Genomic DNA, 21,089 nt, shown 5'->3' with positions numbered 1-21,089 from the left:
CCATAATCGATTAACCCCTCTAGCCGATCCGACCTTGGGGCTGGAATCGATCGAACGTTCTGGAGAAGAGTGTTGATTAGGATTTCCGGACGTCCGTAGCGCATTTGTAATGCCTCGATAACCTGTGAGACAGTGGAAGGTATCACCAGTCGACTCCTTACACTCTCGAGTGCACTGCCCTTCAGACAACGTTGTAGCCAGATCATGTTTTCCCCATTCGTATAACCGCAAGCTTCAGTCGTGTAGTTGTAGCTGGAGATGAATATGGGCCATTCTGCTGGGTCCCCGGTGAAAGCAGGGAGATCCCTAGCTAAGGACTGTCAGGCTACAAGCTGCTACGATGTTGGACCTAATTGTGAACTTGCGGTGGGAACTATAGGGGGATTTCTTGAGGGGAAAGCTTGACTGTCGAACTGAGACCGATTCACATCAGGAAAGTGGTTGTTAATGTTCGAGCGTGAGTTTGTGTTTAGCAGTGGCACAAACTGATAAAGTGGGTGGTTGTTTTGGTTGATTGTGGGAGGACTTATATCAAATAAACCGGGTTTGCTTTTATTTTGAGCGTGAAAAGAGGCCTAACGCTTACCTGTTTGTTCTGGGTTAGGATACATTTTAGGAATAGCACCCATATCCCGGCATTCATCACCTGTCGTTCTTTCTGGTTGGGGTACCCACAACGGGGGCGCTTGCGGTATCGTGTTCGCTGACTGATGACGAAAAACTTCTTCCATTCGCTGGACGCCGAGCTCCAGCTTCGCTCGTAATTCAGCCACTTCATCGCGAGATTTCGACCGATCGCGAGATTTCGATTTCGCAGGTGTTTGCTTCTGGGCACTGGTATCGGAGTGTGTTAGTTGAACTCCGGGAACGATTGGTGAGGCAGCTGGTGCTGGATTTCCTCCCACCGCGCCTTCTTCCGTACCGTCACAGGACTCTTCTAACCATTGCCGCACCCGTCGATTATGTGCATGACGACTAACCTGGCTTCGGGTCTCTTCAGCTGCTCTAGGCTTATCGAGCAGCTTTTGTTGCTGCTCCAGAAACTTTATCTGCAACTTCAAATTTGCCTGCTGCTGTTCAATGTCCTGCTGCCGTTTCAGTCGTTCAAGATCGCGAGCGACAGTCGATCCACTTTTGCTTGATTTACTGCTTTTTGCCGACACACTGGGGGCGGCTTCGCACTTGGTACACATCCATGCTCGTTCACTAACCGATGAATCGACGCCAGCACACGCAAAGTGCCACCAGGAATCACAAGCGTCACATTGAACGAAATTGCCCGGCAAATCAGACTTGTTGCACGCCACACAACTAACCTCATTTTCTCTCGGCGTTGGCGGAGGATCCGGAGGGTTTGGCATCGTTAGAGATAAATTCTTTGAAGAATTGTTGCCGGAATAAAACCCCTGGCACTAATTTTCGAAGGCAGTGCATTTCAAACAGCTTCAAAGCTACAAATAGGAATAATTAGGATCATAGTTTGTAGATTTAGGATAATTAGTTCGTAGACTTACAACTTAGTGCTTCAATGCAGTTTTAGGTTATGTTTAGATTTTATCCGCGGCAAAGTGATCTACAAATATAGTTCAAACAATAATTAACGTGAAAGTTAACACTTAATTTTATCTTCCTTTTCTTCACTAAAACACCGTAGTCATCCGAGGTCGTGTGGATTTTTGTTTGACAGATTGATTGTCTCTCAGCCTGACTGATCATCGGTGACAGCGCATGACGTTTTTGTTGGACGCGTCGCGTCACCATCCCTGTGGTAGATCGGTAGACTTGCGGCAACACATATATTTTAAAACATTATATAATATATTGGGTTGGGGAGGGGCAGCCTAAGGGAATCAAAGGATTTGTTGACTGGACGAGGGTTCGAGGATTTGCCAGTCCCTTGTCACGTGATTACAGTCGTTTTGTCTTCCAAAGGTCTTCAATGAAGCTGATTCACCCTGCTGCAACAAACCATCAGGCACAACTTTACAACCGGTAAAGTATCTGCAGACATTGGTAATCCTTGCACTGATGGTGGGTTCCATTCACATCACATCATCACTTAGATTATTTTACCGAAATCTGTGAAATTTTACCGAAATCTCAACAGCTGAACGTTCGGTAAACAGTTCGGTGATTTTTCACATATTTCCTGTAAGTTTTCACAGATATTCGGTGAAAAATTACAGGATAGCTGTGAAAAATCACCAAACTGCTAACCGATCGTTCAGCTGTTGAGATTTCGGTAAAATTTCACAGATTTCGGTGAAATAATCTTAGTGATGATGTGATGTGAATGGAACCCACCATCAGTGCAAGGATTACCAATGTCTGCAGATACTTTACCGGTTGTAAAGTTGTGCCTGATGGTTTGTTGCAGCAGGGTGAATCAGCTTCATTGAAGACCTTTGGAAGACAAAACGACTGTAATCACGTGACAAGGGACTGGCAAATCCTCGAACCCTCGTCCAGTCAACAAATCCTTTGACCACTTGCAAAGGATCGTGCGAAATAATTTAAACAGTTCCATAGTCTTCTCCAGCTGCATATGTATGAACTGCAAGAACTGTCAACATCCAATTGATTTGCATGTTGCATTAGTATTCGTGAAACTCTACTTGGAGAATTCAATGAACGTGGTACCAATAAACCGCTTAAATCGAGAAACTACTGTAGCTCGAGTACAGCGTCAGGACTGCTATCCATCAAACGCGAACACCAGCACCCGGCCATTCTCTGCAAGCGGACGACAACGACAACATCGGTGCATGATGTTTGATGACGAAAGACATGCTAATTTAGCTGATTTACTGTGCTTTACTTTTGGAGGGCTCCACCGTAGTGGTTGGGCTGGGTGTGCGCCGCCTATGTATATCGTGTTTCAATAGCTTCTCAATTTCCAATCAATTTTCGTCGTTTCACTGAGTCTCACGCCGCCACTGAGGCATTTCGAGGATAGCAGGCGTGCACAAACGATAAAATACACACTGTGTCAATTCGGCGAAATGATGATGGATGGTGCCGCGCCAATGTAAATGCGGCCGCACACACCTACCGCAGCAGTGTGTTGTGTCTTGATATGAACGATGGGCCGTGTAGATGTGGCAATTAAAGACGTTTGAAGTACAAGCAGTGAAAAGCATTTACAATTGAGTACGAAATTGTATGGGTTTTTCTCGGAATTAGTGGATAGGCTTCACAGACGGGACCGCTAACAGATCCAAGAGTTATCAATATCCGTCGGAAGTTTTGTTCATTTCACGCAACGCTACTAAAACCAAGCTACCAAGTTCTAAACCTCAATGAAAGTAGTCCAGAAGAGTCCAAGTAGGAACAGTGAAAGCATATCCATAGTAAATTAAGAGTTCGCATAGTTAAATGAGGATACCATTCTTCCATATTACCAGTAGCCCATCAATCACTCTATCTCAAAGGTTTCCAAAGAGCTAGAAGCAATCACCATTAACTTTGATCGGCACGTTCGCTTCAACTTCAACCTAATCAAAACGTAAAACTTGTTCTAAATTGCTATGCCATCAACCGGTGGGACGTGGAAAAACCATCTGTTTGGTTCATCTGAATGCCATAACTGACCTTTCTCTCCGGGAAACAAACAGAACAAACAAAAATAATGCCATGTAGCGATTGCATTCCGAAACGTTCCTATATCCACATTCGCACAGTGCAACGCCGGGCATGCACATTCGTCAGTAGTAAATCGCAGCCATCACCTTGAACTGCAACGCAGCTGTAGCAGCACAGCATGGAAAATTTTGACAGCCCATCGAAACGCAAACCACCATCCACCTCCACCGTTCAGCACTCGAACGACCGATGTCTGAATTGCGAATGCGCGCCCGCTAGTCAACAACACATTACAGCAGCATCACTGTGGAGTTTCACTACTACCACTAAACTTAGGAGTTACTGTTTTTGGTTGGCTTCCAGCTGATGAGTTTTCTCTTGCTGGGATGAGTTGGGAGAAGCGCGGAAAACTGTCAAAGCGACGCTTTGCTTCACTCTGGGGGGGGCATCAGAACGCAGCCATTCGGTTTGGAAATGTTTGGCGGTGGAAAACCGTGCGTTGTTCACTGCGATGGAGTCCCATGGTCGGTGGTAGAAGTGATGGGTCATTAGATTGTGTTGATTTTGCATTTCTTCGCCATGCTTTAGTAGGGGAGAACAACCCATAATGCACCCCTGGGGTAAAATGGCCCCGTGCAATTCTGGAAATATCATGTGCCAGAATGTTAGTTCAAGCACTGAACTAGCAATGTTGATTGTTAAAGTCCCGAATTGACAATCGGAAAGCTATGAAAATCAGTGCAGGGCCATTTTACCCCTGGGGTGCGTTTTGAACCATCCTACCATATGATGTTTCATTTCATTTCATTCACAGCCAAGAAAGGGTTCATTTGAAAAACATGAAGTAGGGTTAAGATCTAGTTTCCCTGATACTAAGCACAACTTGCACTTTACCAATATTTTTTCGAACGGGATTTGAAAAAAAAATGGAATGTTCCTTTCAAAGATGACTTCCAAATTTATTTACCGTTTTATACATACATTCCGAGTATGATACTGTTTCATTTGATATGGATGAAGGCCTAAAAAGTAGATTCGCTAGGAGCGCTCCTTATGTAGGGTTTTGAATCTAATTTCTGTCCTACTGAGCATAATCCACACTTAACCTCTCTTTTTCGAACGGATATGAACTCAAAACTGGAGTGATCCTACTATATATGACTTCCAAATGTATTTATCATTCCATACGTTCCATTGGATTTGATAAAGAAGCACAAATTATTGAGATATTGTAAGAAATTTAACACTGCTTCTTGATTGCCAATTCGTTCTACGAGTTTCAATTCCATCCTAACGCATCGAAACGCCATTGGTTTTTCTAGGCTCTACAAATGAAGACAGTAAACATTTTATTTGTTAGAAGCGCTTCTTTTGTTTTGAGAACAATGAGCTAAATATTCATCCAACGCACTCGTATAGGCTTTGTGTTGTAGCTAATGACGCATCGAAACGAATGTATTATTGATTTGTGTACGGTGAAATCATGGATAGTATTGATGATTTCTGCTCGATAGAACGGAAATTTGTTACTACGATGAAGTAGCGCTCTACCCTATTTGAGAATGAATGAGATTGATATTATACGTTCTTATAGGCTTTGTTTTGTAGCTTTTTGACTAAATTGTCGTACCAAACATATAATTGATTCGTTCACGTCGAAATCATTGTTATATTCGATAATGTCAATCAGCACTAGCCGAACTAGGCTAATATTTCTAATGTTCTTTACACCGCACGACTGGATTCAAGTTAGAGATGCGCGATCCGCTCCCGAGCTGTTCTATAGACCCAACCCGGGGGCAACTTGACAACTCCAGTATATTGCCTGTGTACCCCGACAATTTGGTGCTGGTGGTTCTGTCAAACTCACAGGTTTCAGAAGTGTTATCTGAATAGGGCGAATGCAGAAATGATGTACAGTAAATAAAAGGTTTAAAATTCATCTTATTGCCGCGCGCCCCCCAAACTGCCACGCGCGTGTGGTACACGTTAAGTCCGATGTCAAAACTAACATTAGTGACATAAGAAGTCCAGTGATGCCAGCGAGAAATGTCATTTTGATTTTCTCAATTCATAATCAGTTTATGAAACTTTTTTATGTAGTTTCGTATGTTTTTGAGCAGAACAGAACCAAATGCTTAAACATATGATTTGTAAAACGAAAATATGTGATTGTCTTCGAATTAATCGAAACAAATGAGTATTGAGCGCGGATACTTTCGGTGATTGAGATGCTATTGCTATTATTGCTATTGTGGCCAGATTAGTGAAGTTAGGTGAGGTTGATCCGATAATCTGACTGTCCAATCAATACAAAATAATTGATGGGGCTTACCCGTTCCTTTTCGAAGGATTTTCCACCGTCTATCAATCGACGGCCCAGAAGATTGGTACGATGAATTCACCGGGGGACTAGTCCCAGTGTTTGCAATTTTCTCCACCTTGCTCGGACACTTTGTAATACAAACTGCTCCTGATGCACTTTTGCACTATGCACACAACGCGCGATTCGGAGATTACTTTATGCTGCTTGACCACTTAAGCTAATAGTCGTCACAGGAACACTTTCGGATCACTCAAGGAAATAGATAATTAAATGCACTACTGCACTTCTTTGCCTTTTCTTCCACGACCGGACAACAGGACAGAAAAAAAGGAATCTCTCGCTTCCGACGGTATATTTTGTACTATCCTATATTTACACTTTGTTTTATCTCCTATCTATGTACAAATGGCAAAATGACCACTACAAGTGGGCATCAGTGTGTAGTGCATGCGCGCAGTTTCCATCTCTCTTCGTTTAGATTCGTTTCAATTTATAGAATTATGATTTAACTTTAAGTTTAGGTTTAGGATTTAGTTAGTTCATTTAGGTTAAGTAGGTTTAAGTTCATTTAGGATTAAATTAGTTTATGTTTAGTTCAACATCCATCAATAATGTTACCAACATAACACTGTGAAAAATCTCCATAAGAGACCGTGATGTCGGAATATCGAGTCGTCGGATTAACGAGACTCGGAGTGGGGGGATACTGTGTACGCAACTAGTACTGCAAAATGTACAATTTGAGGTACTTGCTTAAAATAGTACAACGTTAGTACAACGGTGTACTTTGTACGTCTGTCCAAGACATTAAATGCATTTAAGCTAAAAATGTTGTATTTTATTCAATATGTCTAATTTTCAATTTCAGCCTATCAAACTTTTTAATTTATTTACCCCGTAAGAAAAAAAACACGGGCAAGTAAACATTCGGTCAGTGGCAAGCCTTCATCGCACAGCTATGCTCAAAGCAATAATCTGAACTTTGACTATATGTTTTAGTATTACTTCTACGTGAAATTAACGATTTACATAGTTGAAGATGCTAATTTCAAATAACAGACTGTAGTGGTAATTTTTATACGATAGATGGAGTAGATGAAAGCATAGAGTTGATAGTTCCGTTAGAGTACGGCAGTGTGAAGATTGCATATAGATATTAGAATAGCGAGCTAGGCCAACTTTTAAGGAAGGTACAAATCGGTTTTTTCATCTCTCTTTACCAAACTCCCCCTTTGGAGAGGGATGGCGAGGGGTGTGTGTCCCCGCCACCACTGGCAAAAAGAGATGAAAACCGACCCGCTCAAGTACCAACTGTGTGTTTGAAACAGTTCTACCGATTTTTACCGCACTTCAGTTGTTATTTGAAGGAAAGCATCCAGTCGTAGGTTTGGAAATTGCAACTAGTCAAAGTACATAACCCTTGAAAGTTGTCCAAGCTCGCTATTCTAATATCTATATGCAATCTTCACACTGCCGTACTCTAACGGAACTATCAACTCTATGCTTTTATCTACTCCATCTATCGTATAAAAATTAACACTACAGTCTGTTATTTGAAATTAGCATCTTCAACTAAATAATCTGAAGGCTGATCAAATTCAAGAGCAAAAAACAACTGAAGAAACCAAAGTACTTGTATTGCCATTCGATGATAAAAGAAGATGAATCGGTTTAATTTGTATGGATTTATTTCATTTCACCACGAAAATCATAAATTCGCTTTTTTCATATGGCATTCTTGCCTGTTGTATGACGTCCACACATGGCGAAACAAAAATTTGGTTTCCCATAGAGAAATACCGTTGCGGTGGTGAAGGACAATCCCTCTGTTTACGTTGTGTGGCGACATCTATGATTTGCAAGCGGGTACGTGAAACTAAGGTTATCTGTCACCTTGCCGGGGACTTGTATAGACCCGATTCTCTAAAGTGAGCTGATGACACATGGTTCATATTTTAGGAACGGCAGTTCATCAGCTCACTAATATCACTAGTCTAAACTATAGATACTGTAGATTCCATAGATGAGCGGAGGCAAAGTATAATGTAGCCAAACGAACTGTCAGTTAGTGTAGCCAAACGAGCATGACGTCATCATTATGTTGTTTGAGGGAGAAGTATTGTAATATTATGAGCACAAAACGCTTTCTACACTCCACATTCTGATTCATTTCGCGGACAACGGAAGAAGGATAGATAAAGCAAACTATTCCTCGATTCATTGTTGCAAAGATTTGCTTTGCACTTCATTTTGAACTTTTGCGCATGACACAAAACAAAACTGCACAACGAAGAGCTTTATGATGGCATGGACTTTTTTCACAGATGCCAGTAAGATCATTTATTTTTCATGGTTGCCAAAACATCTTTTTGGGCCTCCGCTTATCTATGGAACCTATAGTATCTATAGTCTAAACACTCATAGCGGATCTTTTCAAAAATATACTCATTACTCCACTAACGCATAGAGCTTTTTGACGTTTAATCGGCGCACACAGGCCGGTGACAAGGCCTATACTAACAGCTATGTTTGACAGTAACCAGCATGTCCGGGGCCCAAATCGTTTGTTTTGCTATACTGGGCCCGCTGTCACCGTATACAATGTTGCCTACGAGCCTGTCACCGGGCTGGGCGCACACTAATGCACCATTTAAACTGAGGGAATGTGAGCAAGAGAGAAACAGATAAGTGGGAAAACAAACCATCAATTCATCCCTGTGTGCTGGATAGAGAAAGACGATTAAACGTCAAAAAGGTCTATTGAACAGTCACCGCACAATCCAAGACGCCCAACATGTCCACTGTACCAAACCACCGTTTTCTGTTCGAATGAAACCTCAGATCATTCAAATCGAAACATCGAAATCGCCTTTTCGAATGATAGCTGCAATTGGAGGACGGTTGTATTGAAATCAGATGATTTTCCGCTCGAATACAGGATGAACATTATTATGAGAAGGGATCAGGCATTCAGTTGGAATGCGTATGGCTCTCTGCAGAATAATAGTCATATTAAATTAAAATGCATTTGGTATTGCTTCAGCTCCTTAACGTAAATCATTCAAAACGATGTTGTAAATAATTCTATTGAACGTCATTGGATGCTCTGAGCAAACAAACGAGGTGGAAACATGATTAAGATCCCTTCCAAGTTCCATAAAGTTCAAATAAAGTTCCGACAGAACTTTCAAGTTCCATAAAGTTCGAATAAAGTCCCGACAGAACTTTCAAGTTCCATAAAGTTCAAATGAAGTACTGACAGAACTTTCAAGTTCCATAAAGTTCAAATAAAGTTCCCACAGAACTTTGAAGCCACATTAAGCAATCCGCACAAGTCTTTATTAGTAACAAAATTTAATTTACATAAATATTAAATGATCACTGCCCCGAATATATCATAATTTTTATATCTCCAAACATAAAAAAAATAATTAAAAAGTAATTTCCTGGATTCGAACCCGTGTATTTGGCATGTGATCTACGAACGCTAACCACTGTTGGAGTACCATGCGGGCAAACATCAATTTAAAATTCATCAAGGTATTGTGTTTCGTATTCAAGTCAGTCCGCTGACACTGAAAACTCCAACAGTAGGCGGGACAACAGCTCACTTTATTATATCTCAGATGACGCAGCGGTTCGTGCTGGGGCTCTCACCCAAAAGGACTGGGCTTAATTCTTCAAACAGCTCCAATTCTACTACTAATGCCGATAAATCAATACACATTAATACATGCCTTTACAAATAACTTTCATTAAAGTGCGAACTACGTAGTATTGGTGTAGAGGACAAAAACCTTTTTTAATTTATTTTTTAAAAGTTTCGTTCAAGTTCCGCCAGAAGCTGCTTAGAATGCTCTTCAATTATGATACCGGAACTTTCAAGTTCTTATAACGACTTCAAAATAAGGCTGCTTAGAATTCTATAGATCACCACCAACCAAGCTGCTAAAGTCACAAATAGCCTTTTATCAGAACTTTTGGCTACTTGGGTGCCATCGCTATCAGTGGTGATACGAACATTAGTAAAGCGTAGAAACCGTAAATTGTCTATTTCGTAGTGAAGGAAGTTTCCTCTACCAACAGGTAATTTTTGAATCCATGATGAATGGCTGTTCAGGGCTATGCAATATGGAAATGTAAATAATCGGTTTAAGAATCTAATGCATTTGCAAGTCATCCTATCCTAAAATTGTTGTCCTCTGCGTCCTGTATGTTTTACAGACAATTTTCAAATCATCCTTTATTTGGAGGACAGTCATATGGATGCTCATCAGTTGATGACGAATTCAACCATAAGGAAATCATTCGAAATTCGACGGCATATTGTTAAAGGGCTCGAGCAATGCAATAATCAGTCAAAGTATTGCGGATGTTTTCGTTCAGTGTACCTACTGATCGACAGGACCAACGGTAAAAGCAAACTTCCAAGCGGCTGTTCGGGAGAGAGAGAAATATGTACATGTGCTACACGATTTTAATTTTCTACTGGTATTATCCAATTTATTTATGTACCCGGCTCTAATTGCTGATGTTATTTCTCCAGCATATGTACTCTCACCTCTCCTCCCATCATTCTCTGGGGGAGCAGAAGATCCGCACAAAAGCAAATACACTCTCCCCCCGCAGAGCGCGAGTTATACGTACCGCGTAAATAGAATTCGCGTAAATGGAGTACACGGAGCATATGAGATTTGACCTAATAGGAACCAACATAGAATTTCTCGCAATCCTGGACATATGGAAGGTAACTGTCTTGGACAAAGTTTTTCAGTGAATCAAGATCTAAAGGTTGGTGGACAGAAGTTCGGAATTTTCTCACTACGCGGTGCTAGTGTGCATGAATTAATGATGCCCTTGTTTTTGTGATATCTTGAAATCCTTGTCATCTGGGAAGTTGGTCTCTTGGGCGAAGTTATTCAGTAGATGTAGACCTATACCTTGGAATATTTTCTATCTAGGAAGTTGCTGTCTTCGTTACTGTTTTTTTGTTTCTATCTACAGAAACGAAGATCGATGACACTGACCGAAAAGCTACGAATAATCAAAGAAATTGAGAATAGTCTGAGTTGTTCAGCAGTAGCTAGGTCGCACTTGGTTAGTGAATCATCGGTGAGGACTACTATTTCTCGGAAGGATAAAATCATGGAATTGGTGGGCTAAGCGCCCAACGTGAAAAATCAGTATCATTACGCAAGCAATCCGATAATGAAAAAAATGGAAATTGCAATGACGGTGTGGATAGAAGATATGAATTGCAAAAAATGTGCCTGTTGACTTTCGTGCTATTCAAGAGAAAGCTTTGGCTTTTTACGCAAATTATGCTGAAGAATTCAAGCGTACGACCGGATAGATGCTAAACATTTCTCTGCCAGCAAAGGGTGGTTCGACTGTTATAAACAACGAAACAAGTTGCACAATGTACGTATGTGCGGCGAGAAGGCATTGACTGATGTCGAGTCAGCTGCCATATTTCCACGAACATTTTCAGAAATAATCGAACAAGGCGGATACACTCGAGAGCAAATTTATAATTACGACGAGACCAAGCTTTTTATCGGTAAATGCCTCAGCGATGTGACGTCGTCGAACATCTTAAAAGTGTTCCAGGGATCAAGGCGGATAAAAAAGAGTACACTATACTCTTCTGTTCCAACGCATCGGGTTTCCATATGGTCAAACCGTTCGTCATCGGTCAAGCGGCGAACCCAAGAGTGCTCAGCAGAGATCAGCTACCGATACATTACCGAGCTAACATAAAGAGATGGATGACCTCATCCCTTTTTTTTTTTATAATTCGTTTATTTTTCCAGGCTCATTTGCTGTAGCTTTGCGGAGCCGATATTCATTGTTTAGATAACAACGTTAGTAAAGCGGGGGCCGATTACTCGCGGTTATCTCGAGGTTAGGGGTAACAAATTGTAACAAATGGATGGCAGGGTAGGGATTGTGAACACAAGGTTTGGAGAGCAATGTGCTCTTGATCTCGAACTAGGCGACACTCTGATGAAAAAGACAAACATGGGGGTACACCGATGGGCAACTAACAACTTGGGAGAACACATGATGACACTAACTACTAAATCCTCAAATATATCCGTTTTAAAAACACATAAATTAAATTCAAATAGTCGAGGTCTCGGCTCGCCAAGACATCTCTAACGGGTATCGCGGGTTGTTTTCCTCGGGCCCTGAGGGATATGGATAACTCAGATCTGGCAACACGGTGTAAGGTACATGACCAAACAACATGCTCGATATCGTGATAACCACTGCCACACGCACATAAATTGCTGCCTGAGAGCCTAATTCGACAGAAGTGCGAGTCTAACGAGCAGTGATTGGACATAAGCCTTGATATAACGCGTTTAAAGTCGCGGCTCATGTCCAACCCTTTGAACCATGGTTTGTTTGACACCTGTGGGAGAATAGAATGTAACCATCTTCCCAATTCACCATCATTCCATTTTTGTTGCCAACTGATGAGGACTTGCTGGCGAGCAATGGAGAAAAATTCGTTGAAGGCGATTTGTCGCTCAAAAATATCGCCTTCCATAGCGCCCACCTTAGCCAATGAGTCCGCTTTCTCATTACCCGGAATTGAGCAATGAGATGGGACCCAAGCTAAGGTGATAGTATAGGAGCAGTTAGATAAAGCACTCAGTTTAGTTCGTATTTCAGGCAGGAAATACGAGGAGTGCTTCATCGGCCTCATTGAACGAATAGCCTCCAATGAGCTAAGACTATCCGTAAAAATGAAATAATGGTCAGAAGGTAGTGAGGCAATTCGCTCTACTGCGTAAAATACAGCTGTGAGTTCCGCAACGTATACGGAGCATGGTTTCTGCAGTTTATAGGAGGCGCTATGAAATTGATTAAATACACCAAATCCAGTGGAAGCATTTATAGTTGACCCATCTGTGAAAAATCTTTTATCGTTACTTACATGGTGGTACTTGATTGCAAAAATTGAGGGAACAACCATCGACCAATGATGATTTGGTATTCCATGGATTTCTTGCAGATCAAAATTTACAGAGGAACTATAGAAGGCTTGAAAGCAATCTTGATTGGAGATTAATGAAGAAGGACCAACCTCCAGCGTCATGTACTCATAGTACAAACTCATGAATCTTGTTTGAGGATTTTGGTCGAGCAGCTTCTCAAAGTGTTCTATTATCAAAGGATTCAATACTTCACAACGGATGAGGAACCGGAAAGACAGCTCAGCGAAACGATCTGTCAGTGGGAATACACCCGCGAGTACTTCGAGGCTCATCGTATGAGTCGAGTGCATGCAGCCTAGCGCAATACGAAGGCAACGGTATTGAATCCGTTGCAGCTTAAGAATGTGTGTTTTTGCTGCGGATTGGAAGCAAAAGCTGCCGTACTCTAAAACCGAAAGGATGGTTGTTCGGTACAACCTGATAAGATCTTCCGGGTGTGCTCCCCACCAAGTTCCGGTAATTGTACGAAGAAAATTGATTCTTTGTTGGCATTTTTGTTTTAGATACGCAATATGTTTTCCCCATGTGCATTTGGAATCGAACCAGACACCTAAATACTTGAAAGATATACTTTGAGTGATTGTTCTACCCTTTAGTTGAAGCTGTAACTGTGCAGGATGATGCTTCCTAGAAAAAAACAACCAACTCAGTTTTCTCCGGAGAGAATTCGATACCCAGCTTCATAGCCCAAGTAGAATAATTGTCTAAGGTATCTTGCAATGATCCTTGCAGGTCCGCTGCACTTGGCCCTATAGCGGACACAACCCCGTCATCTGCAAGCTGCCTTAGCGAGCAATTTTCATCAAGACAACCATCAATGTCTTTTACATAAAAATTATAAAGAAGGGGGCTTAAACATGAACCCTGGGGGAGACCCATGTAACTAATTCGTGAAGTTGTCGAGTTTCCATGAGAAAAGCTCATATATTTCTCAGACAACAAGTTGCTCAAATAGTTGTTCATAATTGGTGAAAGCCCACTATCGTGGAGTTTATCCGAAAGGACATCGATACAAACAGAATCAAAAGCCCCCTTAATGTCCAAGAAAACTGAACCCATTTGCTGTTTTTGCGCATAGGCCAGTTGAATTTCAGTTGAAAGCAACGCAAGACAGTCGCTCGTTCCTTTGCCTCTCCGAAATCCAAATTGCGTATCTGAAAGTAAACCATTCGACTCGACCCATTTGTCTAGACGAAAAAGAATCATTTTCTCCAACAATTTCCGTATACAGGACAGCATCGCGATGGGACGGTACGAGTTATAATCCGACGCGGGTTTACCGGGTTTTCGAATGGCGATAATTCTTACTTGCCTCCAATCATCCGGAACAATGTTGTGCTCCAGAAATTGATTGAATAAGTTCAACAAGCGTCTCTTCGCGACGTCTGGGAGATTTTTGAGCAAGTTGAACTTAATTCTATCCATTCCTGGAGCTGAGTTGTTACATGAGAGGAGAGCAAGTGAGAATTCCACCATCGAAAACGGAGAATCTATTTCGTTACTACCCGACGGACGATCACGAACGTTGGTTTGAACCGACACCGAATCCAGGCAAACTTTCTGCGCGAAGCTGAATATCCAACTGTTCGAGTACTCCTTGTCTTCGTTAATCGGTGATGACGCGTTTCGCATTCTCCTGCCTTCCACACTTACTTGTTATGATTAGACTAGAGTCGGTGTATAATGAGTTACGCCAAGAGAAAAAACAGTTGAACTCGCATCACGCCCTTTTTTCAATTGGCAACAGAGGACTTCTACACGCGGGGTTTCTACCAGCATTAATGAACGGTCAGTGCCAGTTGCATTACCGAAAATTACTCGGATTACTTTGCTATTAATTAAAATTACTTTTATTACTCTCGATTATCGAAAGTACTACGATTACTTGAATAATTTAAGGAATTACTTTGGAATTACTCAATTATTCAATGATTAACAATGTTTCCAACGATGGAATTTTTAGAAAAATACAACGACATTCAAGTTCATTAATAAAAATAAGCTGCATGAGCATGAGCATGAGCATGAACATGATTGACCGCCCACGGTTGCTACTCTGTTATTGCCAGACCAGCTGTAATTACACAGAGAACCAATAGACGATGCTTGGGACTAGCAATCATCCTCAATGTGTAAAAACTGGTGATCTCGAATTAGGCAATATCAGCGCCAGCCGCGCCTGAACGCAGGTCAAGAAAGGAATGGGTAGGAATGTGTTGATGTGACACTCGCTTTGATGGAAGCCGAGGAGTCCTCTGCACTTCCACGAGGAATCACTGGGATGTTGGGTAAAAGGGTTTGGGTTGGGTTAGCAGCAGGGATCGTTTTGGTAAACGATAAGCTGAATTGATGTCCTAACGATCGTATAACGCGTAGGAGCTTGGGATTGAACCCACGGTCTTCTGCTCAGTAAGCAAAAACGTTTGCTCTAAGGCCACCGAGCCCCTCATATCACACCATTACTCAAGTTGTTATAACTATTCAAACCCGGCACCGACGACAACGAAAGGTTTAGCAAAATACACGATAAACAAGCGATCTTACAATACATTTTTAATATAAAAGGACCTGGGACCGCGTTTTTCTGCTCAGTAAGCAAGCCACTGCAACCGACGATCTTTCAAATCCGAAAACAAAAGGCTACGAAAAAGTATTTAAGCTTTGATTAAATTCCACTATCACGCGACGGTTCAATGTTTCGATTTGCTCTTTACGCATTCTTCAGACAATCATAATAATCTATGACCGACTTGACGATTGTTTAAAGTAATATGAGTAATATGAGTATTATTGTACAAAATACAGTACATTGTAAAAGTTACCTCATTATTCTGCAGCGCCATCGGTTTTTATTTCTGGATCTTGAGTTGTTTTGGTGATACACTTACTTGCGGCATACTATTTTGGGCGCCCATATAGGCGTGTACTATGTAGGGTAGCTCATCTCTCGTCGTGATGGTGGTAAAAAGCAGGCAAATTAGAGACGAAACATTAGGGAGGAAATAAAGAGGTATTAGTATTAGTTATATGTAAACAAACAAAACAAAAGAAAAGTAGAACTATAAAAAAAGAAAAAGAAACGTAGGCAGATTATTGAAAAAGTATAAAAACAATAAAAAGAAGCATAGATCAATTACTAGGAAAACAGAACTACTTTATAACTAAAAGTGCAATAAATGAGCGTTAGTTTCGGGGCCATTTTAGTGTTAGAGTTATGATCGTTTTGATCCGTAGTCAACCCTGCCAGCCTCTCCAACACTAGTTGCAGGCAGTGGTTGTTTAATCATGCGACACTGTAACTACTACTATGTTAGAGGTATGATCAGGGCGTCACAATATCAGACCAAATCGATGCGACGAAGAGACTGCTGACTTTCTTTTTCTGTTAAAGTCGAACAGCTTCGCAGCATTCTAGAACCTCAGTCGGCGTGCACAAACAAATGTTCAATCGCTTGTCTCTCATTCTCCCGTCACTCCATTGGGCTTCCTTTCAAGCTTCGGTGAAACGGATGAGCGAAAGAGCGCACGACTTTGATAGTTTTCTCTTTCATGAAACACATCAACAGAGGTTTCATGACGTATATGACGGAAAAGGAAAATACATATTTAAAGCATTTCTCACGTGAAAACACTTAAAGATTACACGTAATATGTTTAATTTATCTTCCATCCACATATTTATCTAAAAAAAAATTAACGAAAACGGGACATAACGTATTTTAAACAAATTGAAAGAGCGGTGATAGAGTGTTTATGAAAGAGGATTGAAAGCCATAATGAAGTTTCGTTTAACTAGAAAATCGACGTTACTTACATTGAAAGCGATGAGCAAAGCAACGACGAGAAGATCCACAACCAGCGTTTCTTTCTAAGCGTGCTTCTTTTTCATTATCATTTCTTGCTGATAGTCTAGCTAGGCGTTATGGAAATGAAGCGTTGAACACGTTTGTATGAGAGAAACAAAACTCGAGTTCATTTTAGAGCTTCGAAAATGTAGAGCCCTGGGTATGATTCGTCAAGTTTCAATTGACGTAAACTATTTATCATGCAATTACAAAAGCAAACCTAAAATTACATTTATATGGCAATATTGTATTTTTTATATAAATAACTTTGATGAAAACAAAAACAAATGCAAAATGAAACTTGACAAACCATCGTCAAACCTCCCATTCTAGGGCAGGGCAATAGGGAGGATTATTGTCACAAGAGACAAACACAGCAACAACGAGAGATGAAACAGGAAACAGGATAAACAATTGAGCTATATGTGTTAACTCAAGGTCAAGGAAAAAGCAAGCAGCCAACCAGGAGAGAAGTGTTTCACGTTGGTCCCATGGTGCACAAGATACCTGACTGAGTTCATTAATAAAAATGAGTTGCACAGCATGAACCAAAACTGGAATCATGTTAAACTCATATTTCAAACGGAGTTTAAAAAAAGTTTCATTGAAAATTCGGAATTTGAAAGTTATACTGTAAATACTGTATTTCAATATAGCGAGATTTGTTTGTTGGTTTTGTTTTGATTGGGATTTGGACATTTACGCGCGCTGATTTCATAGATAAAAATTTCCTTCATAAAGTACTGATGCAGATATCGATACGAAACAAAAAATAGTAGAAATTCTCATTATTGATCATTACCAAACGTATCCCATGACAATTTAACCTTTGCGTGCCTAATCCCGGGGGCATAAGAACATGTCTAGGAGGGCTAGTGTGACCATGGACTCTCAATAAGGCAATTACCGGCTAAGATTTGTAAAATCATGAAGTGTGATATGTCGCATGATGGGTTTAGGTTCTTGTTGAGAATTGGCCACTTCTCCGGGGCACCGGAACATTTCCGGTCGGTATAGCTGCCATTGGTCCAATTACATCATTTGAGAGAAAAAACATGATGTTCATCGTGTGTATACTTATTATAGAACAGTAAAGCCGAATGCCGACCAAAAGTGACTCCAACGGGAACCGAAATAACTCTGGAACCATGTATTGATCCAAATATTTTCAGATGGATTCAAAACCATCAATAGATTCCCGACAAAATGCAATTTGTTGTGAAGAAAAAGATTGAGAAAATATGTTTTTAGAGCTAATAGAATTTTGAAATCTATGCAAATTTTGACGTTACCCAACAAACAATTTGAGTTGATCAACAGCTGAATAAGAAATTTTTTAGCTGAAGAAGCTTACGTTTGCCTGAATAAGCTCTAATTCAACATTCAATGTTTGTTGGGTAGGCACGCAAAGGTTAATGCTCACTGCGTGATTATGGTAATTTCATCGTTTATATTTTATATTTTATTGCAATAGCTTTGGTGGACCTTTCATAGCATCGTAATGTTTGTTTACTTTGCACGATACCCAAGTAACCAACAAGCCCGTTAATCGCCCTTTTTGGTATATAACTGCTATACGACTGATATAAAGTTCGGAGACCCTATATTTACCTTATATCGCAAAAAGGGCGATTATTGGTTAGTTAGCGGACTTGGTGGCTACTTGGGTAGGTAGCCGGTTTGACAGTTCAATAGGTAGACTTGGCTTTACTCTTGGTGTGACTCATTATACACCCACACTAGAATAGACTATCCACACGCTATTTCTAAACTACCCAAATTTGGGTAGAATCCACCCAGATCGGTCAAAACTGAACCTACCCAAAAATGGGTAAACTATATTTTGAGTGACAAGTTGACAAATGGACAACATCGACATGAATCCGATCGACTTGGTTCATTTGTCAAATTGTCACTCCCAACATAGTTTACCGATTTTTGGTTAGGTCCAGTTTTGACCGATCTGGGTGGACTCTACCCAAATTTGGGTAGTTTTGAAATTGCGTGCAATGTGTGAGGTTCAAGGACTGATGGCTCGAAAGTCCAAAATTGAGCGTTAATTTTTTTAATCCTTCCCCCGCTCTGAAGGTTTCCAGTTTCGGGAAGCCTTCTTAAATCGACCTACCGATGACTACCGATAAAAGTTTTGAGAAGCTACCGATAATGAAAAAAAAAATCTGGCCACCCTCCTTTACTGATTCGCAGAATTTCGCTACCCTTTGACAGTTGTGTTTGCGGGCAAAATAAAACGGAAGTGAATCCTTTTGAATTCGATTTGTTGCCGGTGATAAAAAAGGTATATTGATATCTAGTTTTCTTTAATACATCACACTAATTGTTATTTTTTTTAATCTTCAATTGGAATTTTTCTGGAAACCGACTAGAAAGTCAGGGAATTTTTTTTTTCTTACTCTTAGTCTCTAGTCTGTTTTTCTAAATCATTAAAAATAAACTTTCGCCGATCCACACCGCCACGCTGCCGCCAGCGGCAGAAAATAACATATCACGCCGCCGCCGAAAATATTTTGATCGGCACACAGGTCTAGTAACATCGTGTGTCACGATGTCAATCATATCATCGCGTGTTATTGGCACATTTTGCGCGCATTTTGGTTTACTGGATGGTTGATCAGTTGTTGCGTTAGTGAAAAGTAAAGCCATGTTGTAAGGTACGGATTTATTGGTTTAGACTACTTTGACGATTTTATGCAGTTTTATAGTACGTTCAGACTACAGAGTTATAACATGTTATAGCGCTATCTTGATGGTGGTTTCTGTGTTGCAATTTTTTGACAACCGTTATAACATGTTAGAACTCTCCAGTCTGGACAGCGTTTTAAGCACTAAAACCACTAATTAATTTTTTCGATTTTGAATTTGTGTCATAATTTCTATAATTTATATGTGAGCTGAAGAGCTGTTCAAAAGAATCGACTCCCTTTGATGAGCTGGATGGGTTTTATCCACTCAGCCAGATGAGCTGATTTGCCCACCTCTAGTTTTTGCATGACTGTGTTCGGCCCTTTGCCATCATCAGTCAGACATCACTTCATTAAAATGCTGATAACTTTTTGGGACAACTTGGATCGTCTTACGGAAAAAATAAAATTCCCTATGAGAATCTCAGACTGGATGATGTTTTTTCGTTTACAACGGCATCTAGTGGCAAAACTGTGAAGCTTTGGTATTTCTTACTACATTTTGATGATTTTCCCCGTACAAATTTCCACCCGCTTTAGAAATGGGTAAATGTTGACCAATTTGGCTCAAATTCGGAGTAGAGTCTCACGGTGACATTGGAAACAAGTAGCTCCGTGACCGAGAGGATTGTCAAAAAAGGGTCAAAATCTTGGGCTCCCTAATACTCATGTGTGTCATGATACGGTTTCTCCAAAGAAGTAACAGACGGAGGGGATAAACGCTGAAAATTAGGAACTGTTACCCGTTTGCAAGGTTTACATGCTTAATTGCTCATTTGTTAAAAGTTTGTGCTCTTTTGACGAAACATGGATTTTCTTGAAGCAACTGGTAGAAAAGATTTTCAGCAGATTTGTATTTAGATAAAAGAAAAAACTGTTCTCAAATGAGCGTCACAAAAACGAAAATAAAATGAAGAAACTCATTGGTGTGAATTCAAATGTAGTGATTGAACTTCTTTATGCATGTCTACTGCGTGTCAATATCAGCTTCAATCGACCAAATTGATGTGATAAAGAAACTGCTGGCTTTCTTTTTCTGTTAAGCTGAGTTATAACATGTTATAACGGTTGTCAAATAATTGCAACACAGAAACCACCATCAAGATAGCGCTATAACAACTCTGTAGTCTGAACAAAGCATAAGCAAGTCAAATGATCAACTCAGTTGAATTCAATTGGCTTGAAAAGTTAAGCCTGGTGCAACTTTTTTCAATTTAAGTGAGTTGATCAAGTCAGTTGAATGGCATGGTTTACACGTCCAATTCGCGTTCAAGTCAGTTGAATTCAACTGACTTGATCAATTAGCTTGCCCTGTCTAAACCCAGCTTTAAAGTCGAACAGCTTCGCAGCATTCTAGAACCTCAGTTGGCGTGCAAAAACCTGGATCAACAATAGAAAAGAGCCCATCAGCATTTGTAAACAAACCGTTCCAAAGCCCATTCCTCACAAATCGAAGGCCGTTCACACAATCCAACATCATGATCGTGTAGGTAGAAGTTTCCCCTATCCGATGATGGTGTTGGTTTGCGTGAGTGGCCTTCGCTTTGTGAGTAAAGGGCTTTGGAACGGTTTGTTTACAAATGCTGATGGGCCCTTTTCTATTGTTGATCCAAAAACAAATGTTCAATCG

The sequence above is a fragment of the Ochlerotatus camptorhynchus genome, unplaced genomic scaffold (assembly GCF_037179485.1).
Source record: "Ochlerotatus camptorhynchus isolate MF236.1 unplaced genomic scaffold, CSIRO-AGI_Acam_v1.1 ptg000300l, whole genome shotgun sequence".
NCBI classification, from domain to species: Eukaryota; Metazoa; Arthropoda; class Insecta; order Diptera; family Culicidae; genus Ochlerotatus; species Ochlerotatus camptorhynchus.
Note: the sequence above shows the minus strand (reverse complement) of the source record.